The sequence below is a fragment of the Sceloporus undulatus genome, chromosome 1 (genome assembly GCF_019175285.1).
Source record: "Sceloporus undulatus isolate JIND9_A2432 ecotype Alabama chromosome 1, SceUnd_v1.1, whole genome shotgun sequence".
In the NCBI taxonomy this organism is placed as follows: domain Eukaryota; kingdom Metazoa; phylum Chordata; class Lepidosauria; order Squamata; family Phrynosomatidae; genus Sceloporus; species Sceloporus undulatus.
The window spans coordinates 375,062,846-375,074,887 of NC_056522.1; positions in this window are offsets into that span (position 1 = coordinate 375,062,846).

Genomic DNA, 12,042 nt, shown 5'->3' on the forward strand with positions numbered 1-12,042 from the left:
ATGGCCAGACTCCTGTTGGGGTCTTACATCTGTGTAAGTGGACTTATATCTCTGGGAATTAGAACTGGGCACTCCCGTAATGTCCATATCCATTAAGGAGCTGCTGTTACGTTACTACGAAGCAGACCCAGCAAGGTGACCAATGCTTAATGGGACCAATGCACAATATACATTGGGCATCAATGCACATTGTGTACTCTTGTTGGTACATCTTCACAATTCAGTAAAGGGGTTTATTAGAGCCTCTGTTACATAGCTGAAGTCACATAACATAAAAAGTCATATAGGATTCTGGCTATTAATAATAATAGCAACAACAATATTTTCACTCGATTGTAACTGCAGTTTGTAGTTGGTCTGATCCAGATCAGTCCACACTCCTAGCCAGAGATACTGCCCCCCAGGAGGGTGGGAAGAGTTGTACCTAGATTGCATCCTATCTTACACTCCCTTTTATTTTTGCAGGATTTAGTATTGTGGTTCCACAGCTACCAAATTAGGCCGACAAAAGTCTGGATTCTGGCTCCGGCTCTCCGCTGCTAAACTTGTCGAAAGCTGGGAGCCAAAAGTTTTTGGAACAGTTGCTTCGCTCCAGATGCTGCCATTCATTTCTGTGGGAACAAGACCACTTACATCTAATTACAGTTTCTGCTCAAATTAACAGGACAGAAATGACAGCAATAAGGGGGGTGAGGCGGGGGGAGAATCTGAGGATGAACTGGGCAGCTTTGACCCAACGTGGGATTAGGACGTGAAATTGGCTTTCAAGAACACCAACTCCTAGGCAGGGCCTCATGTGCGCCACAATTAACAGAATGCTTAATTTTGTGTCAAAACAAAGGGCTTAGCCAAGTAATCCTATGAAGCAAACACCAAAAATTTACACTGTAATGTACTGAGTGTGTGCTGCCGTTTCATCCTACTGTATTTTAATTTTGTGTCTGTGTCTGTGTCTGCTTTCAAGTCACCTGTTGGTTTATGGCAACACCATCAATTTCATGAGGTTTTCTTAGGCAAGGAAGACCGGGTGCTTTTGTCAGTTCCTTCCTTTGACATAGAGCCTACAGCACCTGGTATATGTTGGTGGCCTCCCATCAAAACACTAACCAGGGCTGACCCTGCTTACCTTCCAAGATCAAATGGGATCTGATAGCTCTAGGGAATTTAGGCAGATTGTATTTTAACCACCCTACTAAGAAATTTTTTAGTGAAATAAATAAATTGGTGGCCCTTGAGATCTTCAGCAAGATCAAAAGCAGTCCTTAGCTTCATTATAGTTGCTCTCCCTCACAGCATATTTTAGAGTTTTCCTGCAAATCCATTTTTGTACACTTCAGGGTACCATATATATAGTTGTGTGTGTGTGTGTTTGTGTGTGTGTACACAAACCCATGTGCAGGTCCAGGATTTAAATTTTGGCCTCTAGGAAACCAAATCCCTGCTTGGCCATGGAAACCCACTGAGTGGCTTTGGGAAAGTCACACTCTCTCAGCCCTAGAAGAAGGCAATGGTAAACTGCACTCTAGAAATCCTGCCAAGAAAACCCTAGGAGAGTCAGTGTGATGAAGTGGCTTGAATGCTGGAACAGGGTTTCTGAGAAATCCGGGTCCTAATACTTGCTCCACGATAGAAACGCACTGGGTGACCTTGGGCATGTTACACTCTCTCTCTCATTCAGAGGAAGGCAGTGGCAAACCTCCTCCAAATAAACCTTGCCAAGAGAACCCTTGAAGAGTCAAAATGGTGTAGTGGTTTGAATGCTGGACTAGGATTCCAGGAGACCAGGGTTCAAATTCCTGCTCAACCATGGGAATCCACTGAGTGGCCTTGGGCAAGTCACACTCTCTCAGCCTCAGAGGAAGGCAATGGCAAACCTCCCCTAAAGAAACCTTGCCAAGGAAATCCTAGGAGAATCGGCATGGTGTACTATGGTTGACCATTGGACCAGATCCTCTGAGAAACCGAGATTAGAATCCCTGCTCTGCCATGAAAAGCCAGTGGGTGACTTTGAGCAAGGCAAACCTCTCTGAACATATCTGACCAAGGAATCCCCATGATAGGGTCTCCATAAGCTGGACATGACTTGAAGGCACACAATATCACACACACACACACACACACACCTATGTTTACACACATATATATGCACACACATACACACCATATGTTGGCTGAAATCCTCTTGGCATCATACAGACACATGCAGGCATGCAGTTGTCCTTTTTTTGGATGTAATCATGTTCATGTTATGCCACGAACATACTCTGTTCATAGTTATGTAAACAGAGTTCCACAAGTGGAAGCATTCCATACAAAGTTATGCATTCTCAGATGATGTATTAACTGTTCATAACTTCAATGCACCAAATTTTTCACTGGAATTTCAGTGTCTCTGTTGCACAATGGGACAAGAAGCAGGCCTCCATCAATTGCTTTTGCTGGTATTCATCAGAAGAATGGAATCAAGCAACCACCTCATAAACACATGTGTACACATTTACACTACATAAACCTAATATAGGATATGGACAATAGTTCTCTATCGCTATGGCACAGGATAGGTATTGCCTCCTGCGAAGTGAGCCGTAACATAAGCCTAGACTCAGGACTTGTCTGTGTATGTTGTGTGCCTTCAAGCCATTTCTGACTTATGGCGACCCTAAGGCGAACCTATCATGGGGTTTTCTTGGCAAGATGTATTCAGAGGAGGTTTGCCATTGCCTTCCCCTGAGGCTGAGATCACGTGACTTGTCCAAGATCACCAGTGGGTCTATACTGGTGAAGACCACCATACTCAGCCCAAATCCAGTGCTGGCAGTCCTGATTATTTTATGGTACTTCTGGGAAGGACCCATGCTTTTTTGCCCTTAACCCGACTTAACTCTGAACTAAAGCAAAGTCCAATGGGAAGACTCTGGAAAGCTAGAGTGACTCAGACTGGGAGGTCCAAAGGTGACACTGAACATACACAGAGTGCGGGCATTTATGCCGGCTGTGTGCACAGAGGTTAGGATTTGGAACCATATTTATACCTTAAAACTAGCCCCATGCAATAGGATATCTAGTCAGGTAACAAAGGTTGGATGTTTTGTCCCAGGAATCAACAATGGGATTCCAGACTAGTTGATGGCTTTAATTCTTTTGTAACAAAAACAGTGATTGGATAAGGACTTCCCCGAGATGGATGGATGGGGAACTTTGGCTTGCGACACAACAGGGGATAGGCAGAGTTTACTGCTTTAGGTGTGAAGACATCTTTTGTCTCAGGCTTCAAGAGGAAATGTGGATTACTTGGGGAAAGAAGAAGCATGCTAGATTTGATGGTTCTGGATGTCCACATGCCTCAGAGAAATGGCCCTTCTTTCCTGAGAACCTGATCTAGTGTTCCTGAAAGGTCATCAATCTCTCAAAAACATGCTATCTCCAAATACGAGATGTGAAAATATGAAGACCCCAAAACACAATAGGGGGTATGCAGTAGTGCTTAACAACAACATAGGTCCACTTCTTTAGATGTAAGTCCTGTACTAAATTCCAACCAATGTTTTTATCTGCCAGGAAAACCTTGAAAACTCAATCTGTGAGAACAAAGCCAGAGACCAGTTGGTGTGACCACCAGCCTGCCTTGGCTCTCATTCCAAATCCCCAGAAGAGACCTCTCTCCTCCAGCCAGCTATAAGGGATGCTGCTGCAGCTCAGTTCCAAGTCAGGAGGAGGTGGAATCCTGGCACTGCTCTGGCGTGAGTTGACAGGATCAGTTTTTCCAGAGGGAATGTACCAGGGAATGTGCTTCAGAACATATTTTTCATTTGAGGTCCCTTCCAAGTGCAACTAGAAACAACTGTGAGGAACACAGATGCCCAAATGTAGGACACTCACCCTTAGGTGGTTCATACCTTTCCAAGTATGCATGGGAATCACATTCATTTGGCTTGCTGCCTCCAACGTTCACTGAAAGCACTCCTGTCCCTTCCAACCTTTCACAGATGAAAATCAGGACATGTTCGGACAAGCAATATCAGAGTGTGGTCAAGATGGCAAATATTATTAATAAGGAAGAGCACACAAGTTAGGGAAGGTTGCAGCAGATTGCTTTTCCTGAACTTACTGGAAAGGACAAGATCCCCTCCCCTCTTCTCTCCCATAGTGAGTTAAACCTCTTTTGAATTTTGAACTCAATTTCAGCAATTAAGGTAAGCTGAGGAGAAAGGAGAGAAAGTGGGAGGAGGAGAGAGAAACTGCTGGCTTGACAGCAGTGCATGCAAAAGGGATCCAGGAGTATAAGTAGACTACAAGCTAAACATGAGTCACCAGTGTGATGCAGCAGCTAGAAAAGCCAATATGATTCCAGGCAGCATCAATAAGAGTATAGTGTCTTGACTGAGAGAAGTAATTTGCCGTTGTTGTGTGCCTTCACGTTATTTCTGATTTATAGTGACCCAGAGGAGAACCCATCTTGGGGTTTTCTTGGCAAGATTCTTCAAAGGGAGCTTGCCATGCCATCCTCTGAGGCTGAGAGACTGTGACTTGTCCAAGGTCACCAGTGGGTTTCTATGGCTGAGCAGGGATTTGAACCCTGTTCTCCAGAGTCATAACACCACACTTAAACCATAGTAATAGCAGCACTTTATTCTCCTTTGGTTAGACTTCACCTTGAATATTGTGTCCAGTTGTATCCAATTTAAGTAAGATTTAAGAAAGAAGATGGGGTGACCAGAGGAGGGCAATCAAAATAATGAAAGGTCTGGAAACCATGCCCTAGGAGGAGTGGTTTAAGGACCTGGGTATGTTTAGCCTGGAGAAGAGGAGGTTAAGAGGTGACATGATAACCATGTTTAAATATTTGAAAGGGTCTCATATGGAAGAAGGAGCAAACTTGTTTTCTGCTGCTCTAGAGACTAGGGCTTGGAGCAATGGATTGACTTCTGTCGTGTTGAGTTGTGCAAGCGTGGCCAACCAGGAGGTGCAAGGAGGCACTGGTGCCCAACTCTTTTGCAGTTACTCCTTCTTGCTCTAGAATATTATTTGAAGTATTTGCCTGACTGGAGATTATCACATGAGGTAAGGAGGGATTGCTCCTGTCCTTACCCCGTCCTCATTGTTTCCACGCTTATCCTGTCCTTCTCCCACCAGTGGCCCTGTCATTGTATTAACAGGAGTTTCTATTAATACACAATTATTAACCTTATTATTAACCTTTATTTATAAAGCGCTGTAAATTTACACAGCGCTGTACATACAGTCTTTTTAATTAGACGGTTCCCTGCCCTCAGGCTTACAATCTAAAAAGACACCACACAAAAGGAGAAGGGTAAGAGGTCCAGCAGTTCCTCTCTACCTCCAAGGCCTGGACCAAGGCAGGTGGACTGGAGGGAGGGCTTGGCTTCATAATGGATGGTTAATCTTCATCCAGGGAGGCAAGCGACAATTAAGCAAGGCCTGGGAACGCTTCTCTGAACAGGATGGTCTTCAACTCCGTTTTGAAGCTGGTTAAAGAAGTGATGGCTCTTGCTCACGGGGGAAGAAGGTTCCAGGAGTGAGGGGCAGCGAGTGAAAAGGGGCGAATCTGAGATGGGGCAGAGGAAATCCTGGGCTGGGATAGCAGACCTTGACTACCAGAATGGAGGGCCCGAGTGGGAAGGTGAGGAGAAATAACGTCTGATAAGTAAGGAGGGGCCAGCCCATGGAGGGCTTTAAACATCGACAGCAGGAGCTTATACTGAATGCAGAAAGGGAGGGGGAGCCAGTGAAGGGATGCCAGCAAAGGAGAGATATGGTCAGAGCAGTGGGTGGAAGTGATAATGCGTGCAGCTGAATGCTGGACAGAAATTAAAGGACGGAGGTGAGAAAGAGGTAGCCCTGCCAGAAGGATGTTACAGTAATCAAGTCGTGAGATCACTAAGGCATGGATCAGGATCTTGGCAGTAGAGGTGGAGAGAAATGGTCAGATTTTGGCAATATTTTACAAAAAGAATCTACAAGCCTTGGCTGTGGTCTGGATCTGAGGGATACACGACAGAGAAGAGTCAAAGATAAAACCAAGACTGCGGGCTTGCTGAACTGGTTGAATAGAAATGTCCACAGAGACTGAAAAGGAGTGTTGAAGGGTGGACTTAGGAGGAAAGACAAGAAGCTCCGTCTTGGACATGTTGAGCTTCAAATGCCAATGGCGCATCCACTGCGAGACAGCTGTGAGACAATGATGGGGCTATACAATTTAAGTGAACCTGCTGTGTATGTTTATGTACAGTAGCATGTGAAACACACATGCATATGTATTTTTTTATGATCTGAAGCTACAGTGCACCCTTCCCTTATGCGGGGATCCATTCCGCCCCCCCCTCCTACGCATAAGGAAAAAACATGTATAGTCAAGCCCCATTAGAAGTAATGGGGTTCGTGCCTGCGGCGCGCGCCCCATTATCTCTTCCTGGTGCACCGAGGCTTCTTCCAGCGCAGGCTTCCAGCATATACTGGAAGCCACATAAGCCACGCCCATGTATAATGTGGGCGCATTGTATAATGGATCTTTTGTTGGTGACTGGTGAGCACCAAAAACACTCCCTGACTTTCCCTTCCATAGTGTCTAACAAAGGACAGCCTGCGTTTATCTTTATAATTGAATTCCTCCCTCTTCCCCTCCCCTCCTGCAGCCCAATGGATTAATTCAAACTGCCTTGACTGAGGCTTCCAAAATCAAAATAAATGACTGGGGCACTGGTACTTTTATTACCTATGCCAAAAACCAAAAAAACCCACCAAAAACACATCCTGAACACCAAATTTCCCACTGAAATGCTTGCCACGTTACTTCCTTGGCAAATGAAGTATTTACAAATTCTCAGTGGAGCAGGTGCCAAATTACAGAGCTCATAAATACATGAGCCCCCACATGTTTAACAAATAGCAATGAGCTTTTGTCACATTCCTATTGTGGAGCATGTTTTTAGGCTTTGGAAAGAGCAACAGGAGACAGAATGACTTGAGCCCGTGGAATCAATGGGAGAAATGTTATTACAGTAGACTCTGGTCAAAATGCTGTTTTTTAAATACAGCTGTTGAGATCCCATTCACTGCCTACATAGCATAAAATGAGATCACAGAAATATAGAATTAGAGACCACAAGGCCTTCTTGTCCAACTCTTTGCCATGCCTTACTGAGAAGTGACCATCCAACCAATTTTAAGCGCTCCAAAGAAAGAAACTCCACCACCCTCCAAGGCAGGCTTTTCTGCTCTCAAACAAGAAATTCTTCCAAATGGTTTGGTAGAATTGTTTTTCGTGTGATTTGAATCCATTGGTTTGACTGAGTTTCTGGACCAGAAGAAAACAAGCTCACTCTGTCTTCCATGACATTCCACAAGATTTTTAAAGGTATCTATCATGTATCATGTTGCCCCTCAAACTCATCTTCAACAAGTTAAACATAACCAGCTCTCCAAGCCATTCCTCCCAGCGCTTGATTTTACCATCTTGGTCACCCTCCTCCGAATACGTTCCAGCTTGTCAATGTCCTTGAAGTGTGGTGCCCAGAACTGGGACACAGTATTCCAGGCAAAGTTTGGACAAAGCAGAATAGAGTGGCACAATTACTTCCTTATGATTCTGTTTATGCAACTCAGAATTGCACTGGCTTTGGGGGCCTCTGCATCACACTGATGACTCACGTTTAGCTTGTGGTCTGCTTAGATCTCCTAGGCTTTACAAGTACTTTACAAATTCTGCTTTCAAGCCAGGTATCACCCATCCTGAATTTGAGTGTTTCATTTTCCCTGGAGTATATCACATGGAGGTTTTTTGGGGGTTTTGCAGCTCAGATCCGACGTGAAGGCGGGTCCAACGATGCGAATTCACGTTATAACGTGAATGTTTTATCAGACACGATTCCTTTCTATGGGGGCTCCTTCCGTGGCACTTCCGCAGTGAATCCAAAGTGACTCCTCATTTTGATGAATTCGGGGGAAAAAGTGAATTCACGGAATTCGCATTCAAGCTCACTCCGATTTCACTCTGAATTGGTCTGGTGTGGAATGCATCTTTGCTTCCGTCCTGGTACATCCCCCCAAACCTCCAAGGCCCATATTTCCCATGATGCTGTGCTGCAATTTTGCCCCATTTGCTTCCAGTACTTCCCCCCCCCCACACACACTTCCATTGCTGCTGAGGGGAAATGCGGTTTCCCCAATGGAAATGCTGGGGAAAGGGCAGAGAGGTACTGGGGAATGAATGTATTCATGTTTTAACGTGTACAGGAGACATGCTGGAGAGGAGGGGGAAAGCGGCTCTTTCCGATGCCGCTGGAGAAGGCTGCTTGTGTGACTGGAAAAAAGAACCACATATCCCAGAGCAAGAGAGCTAGCTTGGGTGCCAAGACAGACCCGATCTCCCAGAAAAAGAGTTCTAGTTTGGGTGCCAAGACGGACCCAATCTCCCCAAAAAAAGAGTTCTAGTTTGGGTGCCAAGATGGACCCGATCTCCCAAAAAAGAATTCTAGTTTGGGTGCCAAGACGGACCCGAGTTCCCAAAAAAGCGTTCTAGTTTGGGTGCCAAGAGCCCATAGAACATGAAGCAATCTTTCACATGAGATGAGCATTCAGATCCAAAGGATTTACTTCCAAGTAAACATGCAGCTTCTACACTTATTATTTTTCATTGAATAATAATAATAATAATAATAATAATAATAATAATAATAATAATAATAATAATAATAATAATAAATGGATGGGGGCACTGACACGGAGGAGAGATATAGATGTGGCTGAAATAGATGAGGAGAATGACAGGAGGATAGATGTCGATGTGGCTGAAATGGATGGGGGCTCTAACACGGAGGACCCATTTGAATTTGGCTGCCAGGGATGAGAAAATAGAAGGGAGGAAGAAACATGAAGCAGTCATTCATGTGAGGCTAGCATTCATGTGAAAGTGGAACCAGGCTCCCTTCTTAACCCCGGAAGTGCAAAGGTTCAGGATGCATTCAGACCCCCCACTGAGCATGTGCAAGGGTCCCAATACGAATAGTTGAATCCGCATGGTATGCACCAGTGTGATAATACAATGTGCACTCACTGGGCTTTGCGTGAATCTGCACCACGTGACTTGCCTTGGATTCGATTCCACCTTGATTTGGAAGGGCAACGGAAGGGCAACCAGGTGTGATAACACAGTCACGTTACGATGTGAATTCGCATAGCTGAACCAGGAGTCACCCCGGTTCTGAGCTGCATAAACCGCAGTGTGATAAACTCCCCTGTCTTCAGTTTACACCAGCACAGAACAGCTGATAGAGCCATGCACTTTGGTGTTGCACAGCAGTCAATCCAACATTGCATCCACTACTAAGGATCACAATTACAGAACCATGAAATAGGTTACACAATGCTTTCTACCTGTGTAACAGGACTTGCACAATCCTTCTACAAGTGGAACCACTTGGCTAATGACACACCATGGTAAAACTGCAACTGGACTCCAGCCCCGGTACAGCTTTCGATATTAGATATATGGGATGCTTTCCAAATTTATTTCAGAGGCACTGTGGTGTTGTTGTTTAAACTGTTCTGTGCCTGGTGACATTTAATTACTCAAAGAAGGCTTTTGCAGAGGTTTGTTTTCAAACAATGCCACTTGCACATATTGCCTGAAGGTGTTCAAAGAGACCAGCAGATCAATGCCAGCACATTGCAGATAGCAAATTGTGGAAGATCTTATTCCAAGCACATCATGTTTCCTGCATAAGTGGTTCCATCATGCTGAGGTGCGAGAAGAGTTCTTGAAAGGGCTGCAGATAGAAGTAACTCTGGCACAGAGCTTGGAAGAGACATGCCCCAACTGTTATCTGCAATGAGTTACTTGCAGGAGGACAACAAGGGACAATGTTGACCAGAATTCTGTTGTTGCCTTGAGCATACATACACAAAGTTCCCTTTAGATGTGGTAAGACGGTTTTCTCCAATGTGGGATGTCCACATTAAGTTCAAGGGTACAGAAGTGGAGTTGAGCATACAGATGTGAAGACTTGGGGGGAAAGTGGGGGGGGAATCAGGAAAAAAAATCTCCCTCCCATTATTTCCCTTTGATCTCCATTTCTCCTGGAAAACAATTAAAAGGGGGTTTGTGGGCTTTTTTTTTAAAGATGATAAATAAACTATTTAAGGTCCAGAATACATTGCAGAAATAATCCAGTTTGAGACAGCTTTAACTGCCCTGGTTAAGTACTAGGGACTTCTGAGAACTGTAGTCTATTGTGTAGTCTATTTTGAAGATTATGTACAATCAATGGCACCAGAGCTCTCTGACAGAGGAGGCTAAATGTCTCACAAAACAACAGTTGCCAGAATTCCCTAGCATTGAGCCAGGGCAGTTACATTGCTCTCAAACTGGATTGTGTCTGCAGTGTTTTTTTTGACCTAGGACAACTTTTTCATACTTTTACTCTCCCCCCCCCCCAATATTATTTTTAAAATGAATAGCAGGCAAATTTCCAAGGCAATATATAGTATCTCACATCATTGGAATCCCTGGTTTGGGTTTCCTTTCTCATTGCTTTTGATACGAATGAGTGCCTTATGACCATGGCTCAACATCGCGATTCACCTTGATGTGATTGCACATCAGGTTACAATGCCATGAATACCTAACGCAATACCAGGCACAATGTTTAATATTTTTTTATTTTATTTTAGCAGGCCTGCCAGATCGGTGGGCTAGCTATCCACGGATTGGAGCATCTGCGGCTCGCCACACCAAACATTATACAATGGTAGTGCATGCTAACCTGACACAGGTGTGTGGCCATCATCACTCATTGAATGATATAGTGCTTGAGTCTCCAGGTGCAGAACCAAACTCTGCAGATGGGAAGGGTCCACAGTATTTACTTCATTTACATACCATTCCCAGACTGGGACCCAAGGTGGTTCACAGAAGAAATATATCAGACATGATGATTTTTGCCAAATCAACTCAAATACATATTATGTTCCTAATATTCAATATGTGAAGGGAGCTTATGATGCATTTTTTTTAAAATGGAAATCTCAAAAAATATTTGGGGGGGGGGGGCTCCAAAAAGTGTTTTTTAAATGGCTTCAAAGTTTTTGGAGATAACATAGGCTGGCTCTATGTTAGTGAATTATGATGGCACAAGTTAAGACATATGCTATGCCAACTTACTTTTCTGGTTATTTCTGAAGTTGGAATCCTATTCCAACCATGCAATAATATCCCCTAGACCTGCCTTTTAAGCAATACAGTCCCCACTAACATTACCCTTTCCATTATAGTTGGTGCACAGAAGCCATGTTGTTACTTTCTATTACGAATTCAGGCCTGACTTGCTCTTTGACTTTTGGCAGTTCATGATATCTGAGCCAGGACAATCCTCCAGCACCACATTTCATATAATAAATCCCATGAAATTTATAAGTCCCATTATAAAAGTACCATAAAGTCAATGAACAATAGTTGTTCCAATTGCCAGAAAATACAAGCATCTGTAAAGGTTATTTTGCACACACACATACACACATTGTTATTGTGTGCCTCCAAGTCACTTCCAGTTTATAGCAACCCTAAGGCAGGTCTGGAGTGGAAAACATATGACTTATCAAAAGTCACCCAATGGGTTTGATGGCCAAGAGGAGACTCGAACCTGGTCTCCAAAGTCTTAGTCCAATGCTCAAACCATTACACCAGGATCTCTCTCTCTCTCTCTCTCTCTCTCTCTCTCTCATGTGTGTGTGTGTGTGTACAGTATGTGTATGTGTGTGCATGTATCCAGTTAGGCCATCTAAACCCCCAGGGGATGGCAATAGCAAACCGTCTCTGAGGAAACATGCTAAGAAAACCCCATGATAGGTTTGCCTTAGAGTCGGCATAAATCAGAAATGACTGGAACATGGATGGATAGATGATAGATAGATAGATAGATAGATAGATAGATAGATAGATAGATAGATAGATAGATAGATAGATGATAGATAGATAGATAGATAGATAGATAGATAGATAGATAGATAGATAGATAGATAGATAGA